The sequence below is a fragment of the Pteropus alecto genome, unplaced genomic scaffold (genome assembly GCF_000325575.1).
Source record: "Pteropus alecto unplaced genomic scaffold, ASM32557v1 scaffold129, whole genome shotgun sequence".
Classification (NCBI taxonomy): domain Eukaryota; kingdom Metazoa; phylum Chordata; class Mammalia; order Chiroptera; family Pteropodidae; genus Pteropus; species Pteropus alecto.
In genome coordinates, this window is record NW_006442597.1 from 806,602 (window position 1) to 821,599 (window position 14,998).

Consider the following 14,998-nt stretch of genomic DNA (forward strand, 5'->3'; position numbering starts at 1 on the left):
AATTCTCAATTTTCCCTTAAATTTGTCACAAAGCCCATCAGAATTCTAGCAGGCTTTTTTTTTTTTTCTTTTAATTGACAAAGTGATTCTAAAACTTGTATGGAAATGTAAAAAGCCTAGAATAGCCAAAGCAACTTTGTGAAAAGGAAGAATAAATCTGTAGGACTAACACTTCCTGGAAAAAGTGATTCTAAAACTTACATGGAAATGTAAAAAGCCTAGAATAGCCAAGGCAACTCTGTAAAAAAGAAGAATAAATTTGTAGGACTAACACGACCTGATTTCAATACTTATTAAAAGCTAGAGAAATATAGATAGTGTGACATTGGTATTAAGGTAAACAAGTGAATCAATGGAACAGACTAGAGAGTATATAAATAGACTAAAACATACAGTTAATTGGGTTTCACCAGAGGTGCCAAAACAATTTTAATGGAGGAAAGGTGATCTTTGAGATATAATTATACTAGAACAATTACATAGTCACATATAAAACAAAAATACACTATAAAAAATTGATAATGTAAGAGCAAAAAGTATAAAATTTGTAGAAGAAAATGGGAAAAATTTTTGGTGACTTTGGGGTTAGCAGTATACTTTCTATTAGATTATTGTTTTTTAATGCAATCTGAGAACCTTTGTCTTTTAATTGGAACATTAAGTGTATTTATATTTAATATAACAGTTGATATGTTTGGGTTTAATTCTGTTTTCTGACTATTTGCTTTTTATTTCTCTTGCTTATTCTGTTTTTTTCTTGCTTGCTTTATTTTTAATTGCTTAGTTATTATTCCATTAGTAATAATACAGTTTTTGCTGTTCTGTGTTTTGTAGAGATTACCACACACATCCTTGACTTCTCTAGTCTAATACAAATAGTAGCTTTACCTCTTCTTGGACAAGAACCAGGACAACTTTAATTTCAGTTACTTCATCCTGGCACATGTGCTGCTTTTATCATATGTTTTAATTCTTTATATATGTTAAACCCTCAAAAGGTTATTGTCATTACTGTTTTATACTCAAAGTTTATTTATATCAGCTCTCTCAGCCTTAGCACTATTAACATTTGGGTTGGATAATTCTTTTTTGATGAGGAACTGGACTTTGAATACTTAATAGCATCCTTGGCCTCAAGCCAGTAGATACCCCTAGCACCCTCCCTTCAGTTATGACAACCAAAAATGCCTCTAGACATTACCAAATGTATTATAAGAGATGGAGGGAATCATCCTACCCCAAGTTGAGAATCACTGATTTGGATTTACCTAAACATTTATCCTTTTTGTTTTTATTTCTTCTTGCATCTCCAGTCTTTTTTTAGGATTATTTTCCTTCTGACTGAAGAAGACCTTTTAGTAATTCCTTTAGTGCAGGACTCCTGATGACCAATTTTCTTTTTGTGTATCTGAAAATGTTTATATTTTATATTCATTCAGAAAAGATGTATTCCATAGATACGGAATTCTAGGTTGGCAAGTGGTTTTGTTCAGCATTTTGAAGATCTCATTACAATGTCTTCTTGTTTTTATAGTTTCTACTAAGTAGTCATCTGTCAATCTAATTATTTCCCCTGTAAAAGTAACTTATGTTTTCTGGCTACTTTTAAGATGTTCTCTTTGACTTTGGTTTTCAGCTGTTTTACTCTTAAACATTTGATTTTCTTGTTTTTATCCTGTTTGGAATTCATAGTACATCTTGAATCTATAGCCTGATATTCATCATATCTGGAAACTTCTAAGCCCTTATCTCATCTAATAATACTTTCTTGCTTCTCTCTCTTTCTTTTTAGAAGTATGATTAGATGTATGCTAACCTTACTTTGTCTTGTTTTGTTTTTTTGTTTAATTTTTTTTTTTTTTTCAGTTACACTGGACAATATTATATTGGTTTCAGGTGTACAGCATAGTGGTTAGACATTTATATAACTTATGAAGTGATCCCTCTGATAAATCTAGTACCCACCTGACATTGTACATAATTATTACTTATTATTGACTATATTCCCTATGGTGTACTTTACATTCTCGTGACTATTTCGTAACTGTCAGTTTGTACTTCTTAATCCCTTCATCTTTTTAACCCAGTCGCCCAACTCCCCTCTCATCTGGCAACCATCAGTTTGTTCTCTGTATCTATGAATTTGTTTCTGTTTTGTTTGTTCATTCATTTTTATGTCTTTAATGTATCTTTCCCTCTCTTATGTTTTTCATCCTTCTCAGCCACCTCTTCCGACCTGCAGATGTCTCCAGAAGAAAAGCTCTTCCTCTTTGGGTTTCAGTGCTACCCCTGTTATTTCCCCCACCTTGTCTGGTTATTGTCAGCAGGTTGATCTGAATTGCCTAGACTGACATTTTTATTATTTATTATTTATTTGTTTATTTGTTTATTTATTTAATTTTTAATTAATTTATTTTCATTATGGTGACATTGGTTAAAAAAATCCAGTTAAGTCAACAGTAAGACATATATATATATATATATTGCATTGTGTATTCACTACCCCTTTTACTCCATCTACCTCCTCCCTCTTCGCTACCCCTCTATCTTCTGGTAACCACTAGTCTATTGACCATGTCCATGAGTCTCTGTTTTAGACTGCCGTTTTTAGAAGCAGAATTTCTCTCAGATTCATTTTATTTCCTGCTGCAATATATCTTCTTTCTTAAAGAGAATGTTATGAGTTGTAAACATTTTGAATTCTTCTATGACAGAAAATTTCATTCTGTTTAGTTGGAAATAGAATTATTTCAAAATTATTTTCCCTTGTACTTTACAGATATTGTTCCATTAGTTTCTTAAATCTAGTGTTACGATGAGAAGTTTAATTTGAATCTGATTTTCATCTCTTCCTAAGAAATCCTTTCTTTCTTTCTGTAGAAGCTTTTTTATCATATTTTCAGTTCATCTTTATTATTCAGAAGTTTGACTACATATATAGGTTTTTAAAAAAATTTATTTATCTTGAGATCTTTTAATCTAGTGACTTTTTTTCCCCCTACACAAGCTCTCTTTTACTAAGGCTATGTTTTTCCTCTTTTGATTCATCCCATCTTCTCCCATCTTTGAAGGACTCCTCACAATTTCTGTCTCACCAGGAGTTCCCCTTCTTATTTTCTAGTGAACTATATATTCATGTGTGTATTTGTTTGTAATATATCTTGTATTATTTCTAGGTGTCTGGTGAGAGAAGAGGATGTGATAGCTGCTCAGTTTACCCTCCTGAATCTTAGTAGTTTTTTTTATAACTTCATCTACCAGAACCGTCCTCCTCTAGTCAAGTTGCACTTGGATCATATTCTGACTTGCCACCACTTTACCTTAGCTCAACAGTCTCTAAGGTATCTTTATGTCAGCTAGCCTCAGCGTGCAAACTTTGCTTAATATATATGTCCATTAATTACTGCAGTCATTTCAAAACTTTTGCGATAGGTCATTGAAATGAACATATATTAGAATAACTTTTTGTAATCTACTTTTGGAAAAACATGCAAAACATAAAGAAGGAGCATACCCCTTAGCTGATGGGCAGCTAAAATTGTAAAAGTCAATTCAGAGAGCAAACTAATGTTGGAAAGAAATAGCAATAGCAACAGGGGAAAGCAATATGAAAGTTGGGACTGTGAGTAGAATTTGCTGAGTGGCAGGGGAGTGGGATCTGATGGAGGGCATAAATGCTATGTTTTGCAGAAAAACATACATAGAAATGTTCTTGCTTTGACAAGACTCTCCATCTTGTGGTGGATAAGAGTTATGAGGAGCAGGGCCCTGAACATAAGGGCTCTAGAGATAAACTCTCCCATTGGAGTCTCAGGTATCCTGTTGTCCCTAGGCCTCCTGTGAGTACTCACTTAACAGAGTACCTGAGCTGACCTCCCTCCCAGTTTTTCCATCCTGGAAACTGTCTCCCTTAGTCTTTCTCTCCACCGCACCCCCACCTCCCCGCAAATTGGCTTACTTGTACTTATCCAGAAATCTAAATAGATATGTACAGAAATAAATTTGCAGAGCTATCTTAATTTTAACAAAATCCGAATCTGAAGTTTCATTGAAATGTTTAAATTTTACGAAATGGCCTCTCAATGCCAATTTTATAATTGATGCCTAGGCCTTTGTGATTTTCAGTGATTTATAGAATTTCTTATTGCATTCAATATTTAATAAACAACTTTGCAATTGGGTGAATATGCTTCTAGAAGTAAGATTTTATGACACTCTAATTATAATAGGCATTATTTTAATCAAGTAAATTCTTTCTAGCACTTATTGTGTTTATCACAACATTAAATATCATATATAAACCTTGATTAACTTACTGTTTTTCTCTAAAGTTTTTCATCAGTTGTCTTAAGTAAGCTTTTAAAATAGTGAATTTCGAATTTTAAACTTCTACACAAAGACACGAGATGTCTGTTAGCCCTTTTAACTTCACTCAACAGGCTTAAAATGAAAAAGTTTTAATTAATCCTTTATATTCTTTTAGGACTTTAAAATAGAGAAAGAATGAAAACTTCAAGCCAACTTATACTTCTATTGAGCGTATAATTCTATTTAACCATATAAAAATATATCTAATCCTAATTCCATAAAATTTGAAATACTTGGGAAGTATTCATCCTGAAAAAAAAGTAAACAAAATAATGCACATTTAAAACCTTAAAAATCTATTAGTAAGAGCTAATTTCCTCAAGTGTTAAACATATTTACAACACAACACACCCAAATATTAAAACCATTCCACATGCTATAGTAGAAACTTAAAATTTAAAACTTTTTTACCTGGAAATCTAAACTAAGTAGGCTTTGCTTGGTGTCATTTAAGTCTCCAGCTGAAAATGAAACAAAAATCAGCTTTCTTTAAAACAAAGAACAGAAGGGAATGGTGAAAAATGATAACTGACTTCTTAGTAAAATCTAAAATAACTGCTTCTCTTGGGAATAAATGCCTTTCAGTTCTTTGTGCAGAAAATCAGCCAAGGGAGTAACCAGGGAAAATGGTTACCAAGGGAAATATTTTTTCTAAATCACAAGAAAAATGGAAAGCAGCAGCAGGCGGAAAAAAACATTAGTCTGTAGGCTGAGAAGGCAGAAGCATGAAAATGGAGCTTGATTAAGAAATCTGTGGTTTTCGTAGACTATTTGCATAAAAAATTCTCGACCTTTAAACTAGCCTGTGTGATACCATTTGAGTTTTATCAGATTACAGAGATGCCATTGTTGCCAAGTTAGAACTGCATTCCTGGGATGCCTTTAGTTGGGATAATGCATCTCTCATCATCTCTCTGTCTGCCCACCCCCATCTCACATGCAGTTTTGTTAACAAAACAAAAAGCTGTTACATATTAATGTCATTGAAATTATGTAACTTCCAAACTTGAAGCAATAACAAGAAAGTGTTCAAGAGAGCTGTGATGTTTCTGATTATGGTTACTCTGTTAAACTGTTTATGTACTTTAGCCTCAGTGTCTTTTATCTGCAAGTGAGGAGGTCAGAGACAGGTCAGGATTGCAGGCACATAGCACTGCTTGCAGGTGACCTTGAGTGAGTTACTGCTGTTTCTGACTAAAGTTTATTCTTTTGTGCAATGGAGATGGTAATAGTTACCTTATTTTCGTGCAAATAAAATGAATAACATATATAATGTGCCAGTTATAGAGTAGGTAATTACATAATACCTATTTTTTAAATTCATATTATTCTAGTGCACATTTCAGTAGCACATATATTAAAATCTTATTCTTCTACCTCAGGGATCCAAAATATTTGACAGAGAAGAGCTAGATATTTTTTCCCTAAATCTTAAAATGACCTGGAGGGATCAAATCAAGATGATGGACTAAGTTCATGGGCCACTCAAATTTCTAAAAATAATTAAAAACTATGGAGAGAGATTGAAGTATACAGGCATACAGAGTTGTCCACAATATACCAAGAAGAAATAAGAAATTTCAAAACAGTACATGTGCTATTACCTTCTTTTAATATATACAATTTAGCATCTTTCTAGAGAACGTTGGAAGGAATAAACAACAAACTGTTAATAGTGATTATCTTGCTGATCGAATTATGAGGAAAATTTACTGTGTAATTCTCCATTTTTATGTTTAAAGGTTTTTAATACCCACATCAGAAAACTGATAACTTTTTAAAGAGAATTTAAACAATCACTAGAAGAAGTAACAAGTAGCAGTATAGAGGAGTAGCATTAATTACCATGCCAAGATTGACAAAGTGACAGAGAACTAGATTGTACAGTTTCTGATGTCTCTGCCCTAAAATTTTGTGGTTTAATGTACTGTTATATGAATCCTTCTGCACAAACTATTTTAACAACAGTAGTGAATGGAAAATACTGGTATTAGAGTTCTCTACCCCTTTATTATTATAGCGATCTTTTTTATTACTATTATTATTAATCTGTAATCACAGAGTAGCATACAATTAACAGAAAACAATTATTTTGTACAAGCTGAATCAAAGACAATAGGACATGGAAAAAATACCACTTCTATGTATAATTTGTTCTATGTACCAATAAAACCTGCTTTAAATTTCTGTGCTAATTTTAACCCCCATACTCTACCAGGCAAGGTTAGTGAATATTGAAAATACCATGAAGGACAGAGCTAGCTATCTAAAAACATACTAGATATTGTGTAAATTTTTACAAAAATGAAAAACACTGTACAATGCCCAGCATAACTATATCTCGAAACTTGGCTCTAACAGCTGCTCTGCAAAGTTTAGTGTTATTCACCAAACAGGATGTGAGCAGGTCCCTCAGTGCCCAGGCCACAAGGGTGGCTAATGTGGGTTCCAGCTCCGGAACATGTTTGAGTAAGGTCACCTTTTCAGTATCTTCACGTCTGTGGTGTAGAGCTCCAGAATGTGTTTGAGTAAGGTCACCTTTTCAGTATCTTCACGTCTGTGGTGTAGAGCAACAGAGAGTTAGTTTTTCTTTTAAGGGTGTACTTGCTTTCCATATGACAATTTTGTAGATAACACCCAGATAAAGCTAAATTTTGGAAATTTTAAGTGAGGCCTCTCTCAGAATTGGGAGTCCTACCTTGCCTCTGGCCAGTTCTGTGTCACCACCTCATTGCCATAGTCAAACGTTTTTTCAGCTAATTCACACTGAAGTATGACAGTTGCTTCATTTGCTTTTTTTGAATTCATCCTCTCAAAGCAATATTAACATTTAAGTGGAGTACTGATGTATAAATTTTCTGTGACATATTCAACCATTCACTTATCATTGGACATTTGGGTTGTTTCCCCTTTTTGAGTTTTGATGCGTGTTTCTGGGTCACTTTCAAAAAGATTCTAGAGATGTATACTCCAACCAGAAACATATAAAATGCCCGTTCTCCTACCACTTTAGTTTTTAAATTATTTCATATTTTTGAATAGGAAATATATGTAGGTGCCATATATTTTTAAAGTGGACCATTAACATTTTTGGTTTTCTATATCTAATACTTATAGATTGGGTGATTCTACAAACCTCCCCATCAAAGACAACTAAAAAAGCTGAATCACTATAAACATCTTAAGATCATCAATGATGTCTCACTGGGCCCAAATCTGAGAGGCCTGTGATCAGCTTTTTGCCCTGAGGGTGTTTGCCAGAAATATTAAAGAGCAAAATTATCAATGAAAACAATTTCGCAGTGGACAAGATCAACAATGCTAAAAGTTGTGGGTTTTTTAAAAAATAAATTAAAAATAGTAAAATTGGAAGCAAATAGTCAAATAGGAAGAGAAGAGAGAAAGTTGTGGGTTTTTTAAAAAATAAATTAAAAATAGTAAAATTGGAAGCAAATAGTAAAATTGGAAGCAAATAGTAAAATAGGAAGAGAAGAGAGAAAGCACAGGTTACCGGGATGAGGACTAGAATAATTGCTCATTACAGATTCTGAAAACATTTAAAAGAAAATAAGAGCATATTATGAACAACTTTATGACATAATTTAGATGATAGAGAGAATTTCTAGAAAAATATAACTTAATAAAACTATCAGAAGAAGTAGAAAATCTGAATTACCTATAACTATTAAATCAAATTCATAATTTCAAACTCTCCCACAAAGAATACCATAGGCCTATTTATTAACAAATTCTATCAAACAATTTGTTAAGGCCAGCATAACTTTTATAACCTGTCAAGGACATTATAAGAACAGAAAATTATAGATCAGCCTAACTAATGAGTATAGATTCAAAAGAAACTAGAATATTAGCAAATCAAACAAACCACATATAAATAGGATAAAGCGTCATGACTACATTGGGTTTATTCAAGAAACCTGGTTGATTTAAGGATAAAATTCAAACATTATATGATTATCTTAATGTTTAAAGAAGAAAGAAGGAAAGAAGGGGAATAAAGGAAAGTGGGAAGGCAGGCAGGCTTTTATCATACTAGAAATAGATGCAAACTCCTTAGTCTGACAGAGTATCTACAGAAAACGATATTCTTCCACTCACTCCTAGCTATGTAATCAAGAGAAGTGGAAATGTATATCCACGTGAAAACTTATATACAAATTTTAAATTTCATAGCTGCACTATTTATAACAGCCAAAATGTAGAAATAGCCCAAATGTCCATCAGTTAATGACTGGGTAAATAAAATGTGGAATATTATTTGGCAAAAAAAGAAATGAAGTATTGACACATGCCACAATGTGGATGAACCTCAAAATCATTATGCTCAGTGCAAGAAGCCAGGCACAAGAAGCCACATACTATATTATTCTATTTATATGAACTGTCCAGAACAGGCAAATCCACAGAGACAAAAAAATGAGTGGTTGCTGGGATGAGGAGGGTGGGAGTTGGAGCAGCATGGGTAGTTACTGCTGATGGGTATGGGCTTTCTTTATGGGGTGATCAAAATGTTCCCAAAACAGGTAGTGCTGCTGAGTCAGAACTATGAATATATTAAAAACCACTGAATTGTATACTTTAAAAGGGTGAACATTATGGTATGTATCTCAATAAAGCTGTTATTTAAAAAAATACTCAATGGTGAAATAATTAAATTTTTCTCTTTCTGGAAATAAGATAAGCAGGCCCACTATAGCTCCTAGCCAGTGCATTAAAGCAAAAAAAAAAAAAAGTTATGGAAAAATCTGAAATGATTTTCAGATAAGTTATTAAAATCATCTGAAGAGTTTACACAACATATAAAAATCAGTTGTGTCGTTCTATAGTTAGAGAATGAAATCGAGGAAAGGGAGTACTTTAAATATCAAATATATTAAAAAATATATCAAGTACATAGGAATAATCTAACCAAAGATGAGCAAATGTTGAGAGAAATTAAAGAAGACAATATGGGGGAAAGGAGATACCACCATTAGGGAAGATACCATTTCTACTTAAACTGATTCAACTTGATACATTTTCAATCAAAATCCTAACAGTTTACCTTGCTGGGTTTTTTGTTTTTTGTTTTGGTTTTGGTTTTGGTTTTGGTGGAACTTGACAAGTTCTAAATGTATGTAGAAATCCAGAGGCCAAAAAATAGCCAAGCTATTCTTGAAGAACAAGGCTAGAGGACTTTCTGTCTTAATTATCAACTCTTATTATGAGAAACTACAGTAATTAAGATAGTTTAGTAATGACACAAGGATGAACAATAAACCAGTAGAACAGAAAGTAGCACAAAGGACTTGTTTACATTTGGCTACTTGATTTATGAGAGAAGTGGTCCTGCCAGGTGTGGGGACACCTCACCTCAACCAAGATTGTTTAGAGGGACTGAGGAATAAAGACAGAAGAAACTACAGATATGAAAACAGCCCCTGGCCTTTTTCTGTTTTGCTCCAGAGACTAGAACCAGCATCAGTGGACAGAGGATACAGACAGGCTGATTTGGGCTAGTTTAGAAAAAAAAAACAAAAAACTTTCTAATAGCCAGCACTGCCCTGCTAAGCTGCTTGATGAGGTGCTGAGTCCGCACCAACTGGAAACCAGATGACATTCTATTGGGAATGCTGCCAAAGGGACTTCTCAAAGACACTGAACTTAACAATATCATTTTAGTGATAAGGTTCCATGTTTCTTTGAGTCTGCTTCATTAAAATGGCGTTGTCAGGCCACAGGGACTTTGGAGGTCAATCTCTCTCTGGGACTTCCCTCACTCTCTGAGCAGAGTTTGATCAAGGGACAGGCTTAGTAAAATGTCCCACGTAAACTATCAGAGGTGGGTTCTAGGTCAGGTTCTCTGTACATGTGTTTTCCAGTTCATTGCCCTCCCTTGAAGTCCCAGGTATCTGGAACAGATCCTTAATCTCCATGCTGAGCATATCAGGCAGAGAATATATCAGTGGGTTTCTTCTCTGCCTTTACATTTAGGTATAGAGACAAACTCCAGGGAGCAAGTGGTACAACTTGAGGATGTAAGGGTGCTAATGTCTTGATAAGAGGAATAAATCTAACCTGCATGGACCCTAGAAACAAAGCCACTTGGGCAGAAGGCTCTGGGATATCAAATGCCCAAAGCATGATCTTGAGGGGGAGGCTCTTGCTGTAAGAGAGCTTGTGGGTACCTTGCTTAGTGGAGAGTGGCATGACCAGAGGAGGGCCTCCAGTTCAGAAACCTCCTCTTGCCCGAGTGTAAGTGTAAAACTAGGATTTGGAAGCCAAAAAGAATCGTGAGTGGTAACTGTAGTTTTCAGGGGAGAAAATATTCTAGGGAGAAAATATTCTAGGAGAAATCGATAGAAGTGTGTCAACGACTTTGGTGTGGTGGTCTCATTGTGATGTGACATGGTTCCCAAAAATGATGTCCTATATAATTTCATGTTGCTACATATACTTAGCTCTTGAGATAAGGGAAGTGCTATCATAAGTAATATGAATTAAGGAAACTATTCTGAAATATTCTGGTTTGGGGGATATAAAAAATACAGCAAATAAACAAACAAGTAGGTTCTTATATATAACTGAAGAGAGCATCTTCACAAACTTGTCCATGAGTCAGGAGGAGTCCCTTAAGTTTGTCAGTCTGGTCTTGGGTATGAATTCACACCTTGCAGGTATCCATATTTTTGGACTCATGACCTAAACCTGAATGACTCGACCATGTCAAGAGTGTGGCATTTGAGCCCAGATGTTAAATGATGGCAGTGACTGCATCTTGGAGGGATCACAGTGGAGCCTGTCCACAGCATCCTTCAGTCAGCTGTTTTCTATAATCTTAATTTGTTTCTCTTCTATTAATATACTCAAGCTTCTGTCAGCCAGAAAGAATCTTCTTATATCCTGTCCGTCTGTCTGTCCTCAAACTGCCATCTAGTCCTTCTTCCCATTCTCTACTTGGTTTCTTGGAAAAGTAATCTACATGAAATGCCTCCATGTACTCATCTCCCATTTGTTACTCATTCCACTGCAGTTCTGCTGCAGCATTTTTGGCTGTCATAAAAGTGCCCTCTCAAAAGTCCCAGTGGCCCCCGAAGCCTTATTTTTTCTGGTCCTATCAATTGCCATATTCTTGGATTTTGGTCTGCTCTTCTTTCTCATCATCTTTTACTGCCCCTCCCCCTTGTTCATATTGTAAATGTTGATGTTTTCATCCTTTTTCTTCCTCATAATCTTGTTCGTTCATTAAGCAGATATAAACAAGCACTAATTACATTGCTTTACATATGCCAATGAGTACAGATCTATTCTAAGTTCTAAACTGTTTCCTGAGCTTTATACTCAAATTGCCAACTTCCATTTTGCCAATTTGGCTTGGATCGCTCCCAAGCATTGCATCAGCATATCCAGAAGAACAAGATGTGCTGTGTACCGCCAAACTTGTTATTTCTTCTGTACTTCTTATTATAGATAATTCATGGAAATGCAGAAATGCAAGATCTACCTAATGACTGGTTTTACTGACTGAAGAGATTTTCAAATTTAGTTTCATCTCTGCTTTTTATAGCTAATTATTTAAATTTAGGCTTGGATGGAAATATGAATTCATATCATGTTCCTACAGCGAAAATATCATTTTTGCTTACCCAAACCAACCTGTTTTAACACTCGTAATATTCTGACAAAAGTTCAAGAGACTTGCTATTACAGAAAAAATTTTGCACAAAGAAAACCACATTTGGTATTTATAGTTTAGTTTTCATTCTTAAAAAATATAGTAAGTCATTTTTTGCCATAAGTACAAAGTTAAAAATGTATGTTATTCAGCACTTAGTTTTGTAGAGTTTTAAAGTAACCCAGGAATAGACATTTTCTATATGTTTATTGACAGAATTAGGTCCTCACTTGTTTCTACACACCCTGTACATGATGAGGATGGGACAGAAACAAGGGAACCAGCATTAACAAGTTCCACTGTGTACCAGATACCTGGTTCTCTGCTAGCGTAGTACTCATGTATCTCAACAACTCCTTTAACCTGATGATATGCATTGATATCCTCCTATTTACAAAGAAGGAAAGCTGAAGCATTACAGCGGCTGAGTGAGATAACTAAAGCTTCATGGAGTTAAGTAATAGCCTAGCTTGCTGAGAAATGAGAGAACTGAGAGGGACTCCAAGTTTAATTTATCCACAGCAGTCAAGCTGGAGTCACTGTTAGCTCGCCCCTGCAGCGCTCCTTTCCCCAGCAGACACGGAAGAATGAGTAGAACTATATTCTTTAGCCCTCATCAGCAGAAACCAACTCTCATTACCATTATGCTTCCACACACCCATAAAGCCATAGGAGTCAGATGCCTTCGAGATGAAAACTAGATTGCCTGAGTACTTGGAGAACAGATGCAGTAACAGTAACTGCAAAGCTGTGAAGGCTGGAATTCATCTCTGCTGTTTGCCTCCCAGGGAGGGCTGAGTGAGTCCTACTCTCCTCTGGGATTAGGTTCTTAATCTTTAAAGGAAGACCACCGTAGACTCCTCAGGTGTTTCTTTCTGCCATTCTAGATGTGGCATTCCCACTTTGGGAGGAGCTGCCACAGCCGAAGCTTCCAGAACTGGTCTTTTTCTATCATTTTCCTCCTGCAAACCCTGAAACCCATGATTAGCCTGAGGTTTGTGAAAAGATTACACATATGATAGTTTTAACATTTGCGGGGAATGGGGATTCTTTTCCACTGATACACTGTCTGAAGGAGGTAGCTAAAAACCAGAGTAACCACAATATTTACAAAGGTATTTAGTGGAAAAGATGATTTTGGCAAACAGTGTAACCCACCACTCATGGGGAATGAAGCTCACTTGAGGTTTCATAAATCAAAACATAGTGTTTGTCCACGGCTTCATTTTTTCCTCATTTCTGGTAGATGATATCATCTTTTTCATTTCTATTAGAATCTTTTAGCATCCAAGAGTAGGAAAAAAATAATGTTAATTTCATTTATTATGCTGTATTTTCATTTTTAAAGAGAAATTTCATTTGAACTCTGCCATATATGTGAATGGAGTTTTCAAACTCTTCTCAGGGATTTATGGAACTTTTATAAGAATAATATTCTGGAGATTACTGACTTTTTTGTATATGTTCAAGGATATTGTTTTTGAATTAATGTTTTTTTCTCATTTTGCCCAAATAAGACTGATCTTTAAAAGAACATAACTAACACTAAACTCCCACCAAATTATTGCAGAATAGAAACCGAGAAATTGGCTAGAAAATGTAAAGAAGACTGAAGTCCATAATCATAACAGTGTTGAAATTAATCATGCTAATATGTTAAAATATAATATTCATCTTTACCCTGCGATTTTCTGACAGAGTGAAGAATTTGAGTGTTGCCACTTACAGGCACAAATGTGTATAACCTATTTTGCTACAGTGGGGTAAATTGACAACATTAAAGCAAACAAGTCCTATTCTTTTAAAAAGTCAGATCTTCACTTTCTGATAGCCTGCTCTTTTCTTCAGTCCCTAACTTAAGATTCTTTTTTTCCAAGAAGCTTTCTCCAATTCCACAGTTCTCCCATAGCACACTGGTTCTACTACTTCGCCAGCACTGATGTCATCCCATTTTATATTCTAAATAGTGGTTTCCATATGTTTTCCTCAAATAGTATGTATACCAATGATTAAGTCACCCAACAAGTTTTTATTGGGTGAGTCTTGAGCTTATTTCTGAAATCGGTAACAAGAAGGTCGACATACTTCTTACGTATAGTCAGTTAGAGTCAGTTCAGACAAATAGCTGTGTCGGTATTAAACAGTGTGGTCATTTCTGTGGCTGGAAATGGGAGGTGTTATGGAAACATGCAGGAGGTACCTGTCTGGAGTTGTTAGAGCAAGGCTTAGCAACATTCAACCCAGAAGATCCCCCTCCCTTCTAACACTCAGTTCTCTTAGTTTTTTTGGCCCCACTTTTGTGTCTCATTTCTTAATCTTCTTTGCTGGCTTCTCCTCCTCCTTGTCCTGATCTCAGGCCTGGAACCTCTTCTCTAGCTGTAATTTCTCTCTAGGTGAGTTTCATCATCTGTATACCATCTGTATACTGGTAATTTCAGTTACTTTCTTGATATATCTGTTTGAATATCTAGGAATCATCTCAAACCTAACAGTCCAAAGTTTTTGTTAAATATGACTGCAGTCATATTTAAACTGAAACTTGAATGTTAAATAAGAGTTTGGACACAGAAGGATAAGATAAGGGATAATGTTCTAGGCAGAGAGGATGATGTGAGAGAAAGCCTGCAATGACATTGGCACCTTGTGGGAATGGAAAGTGAAAGTGATCGTGAGGCCTTAAGAGTCAAATACAGGAGAGAAGTGGTTTTGGAAATGGTATTTGTGGCTTTACTCAAAGGCTGCAGAGGAGGAGCATAACCAGTTTGGCATTTTAGAAAGATAACTCTGTAGTTTGGCTTATGAAGCAAATGGAGAAACCACATCTAAAGGCAGAGCACCATTTAAAAGACATTGCAGTAATTCAAGAGAGGGAGATTTCTTTACGAGGTTAGGGGAGAACTCGAGAGATAACTAGATAATTAGGTAAAATCAACAAGACTTAAGATTTAGTTGGAT

General features: G+C 35.1%; 2 protein-coding genes across 4 annotated transcripts in view; one reads left to right on the plus strand and one right to left on the minus strand.

Moving 5' to 3' along the window:
• ECM2 (extracellular matrix protein 2) overlaps positions 1 to 9,000 on the minus strand; it is a 42,251-nt gene extending 33,251 nt beyond the window's left edge. For both annotated transcript variants that reach the window (XM_006922800.3, XM_006922799.3), the window contains exon 1: positions 4,780 to 9,000. The gene's annotated coding sequence lies outside the window, so the exon portion shown is untranslated. The remainder of the gene's footprint in view (positions 1 to 4,779) is intronic.
• The window catches only part of CENPP (centromere protein P), a 207,293-nt gene that overhangs the window by 160,238 nt on the left and 32,057 nt on the right, over positions 1 to 14,998 (plus strand). The gene's annotated exons all lie outside the window — the stretch shown is intronic.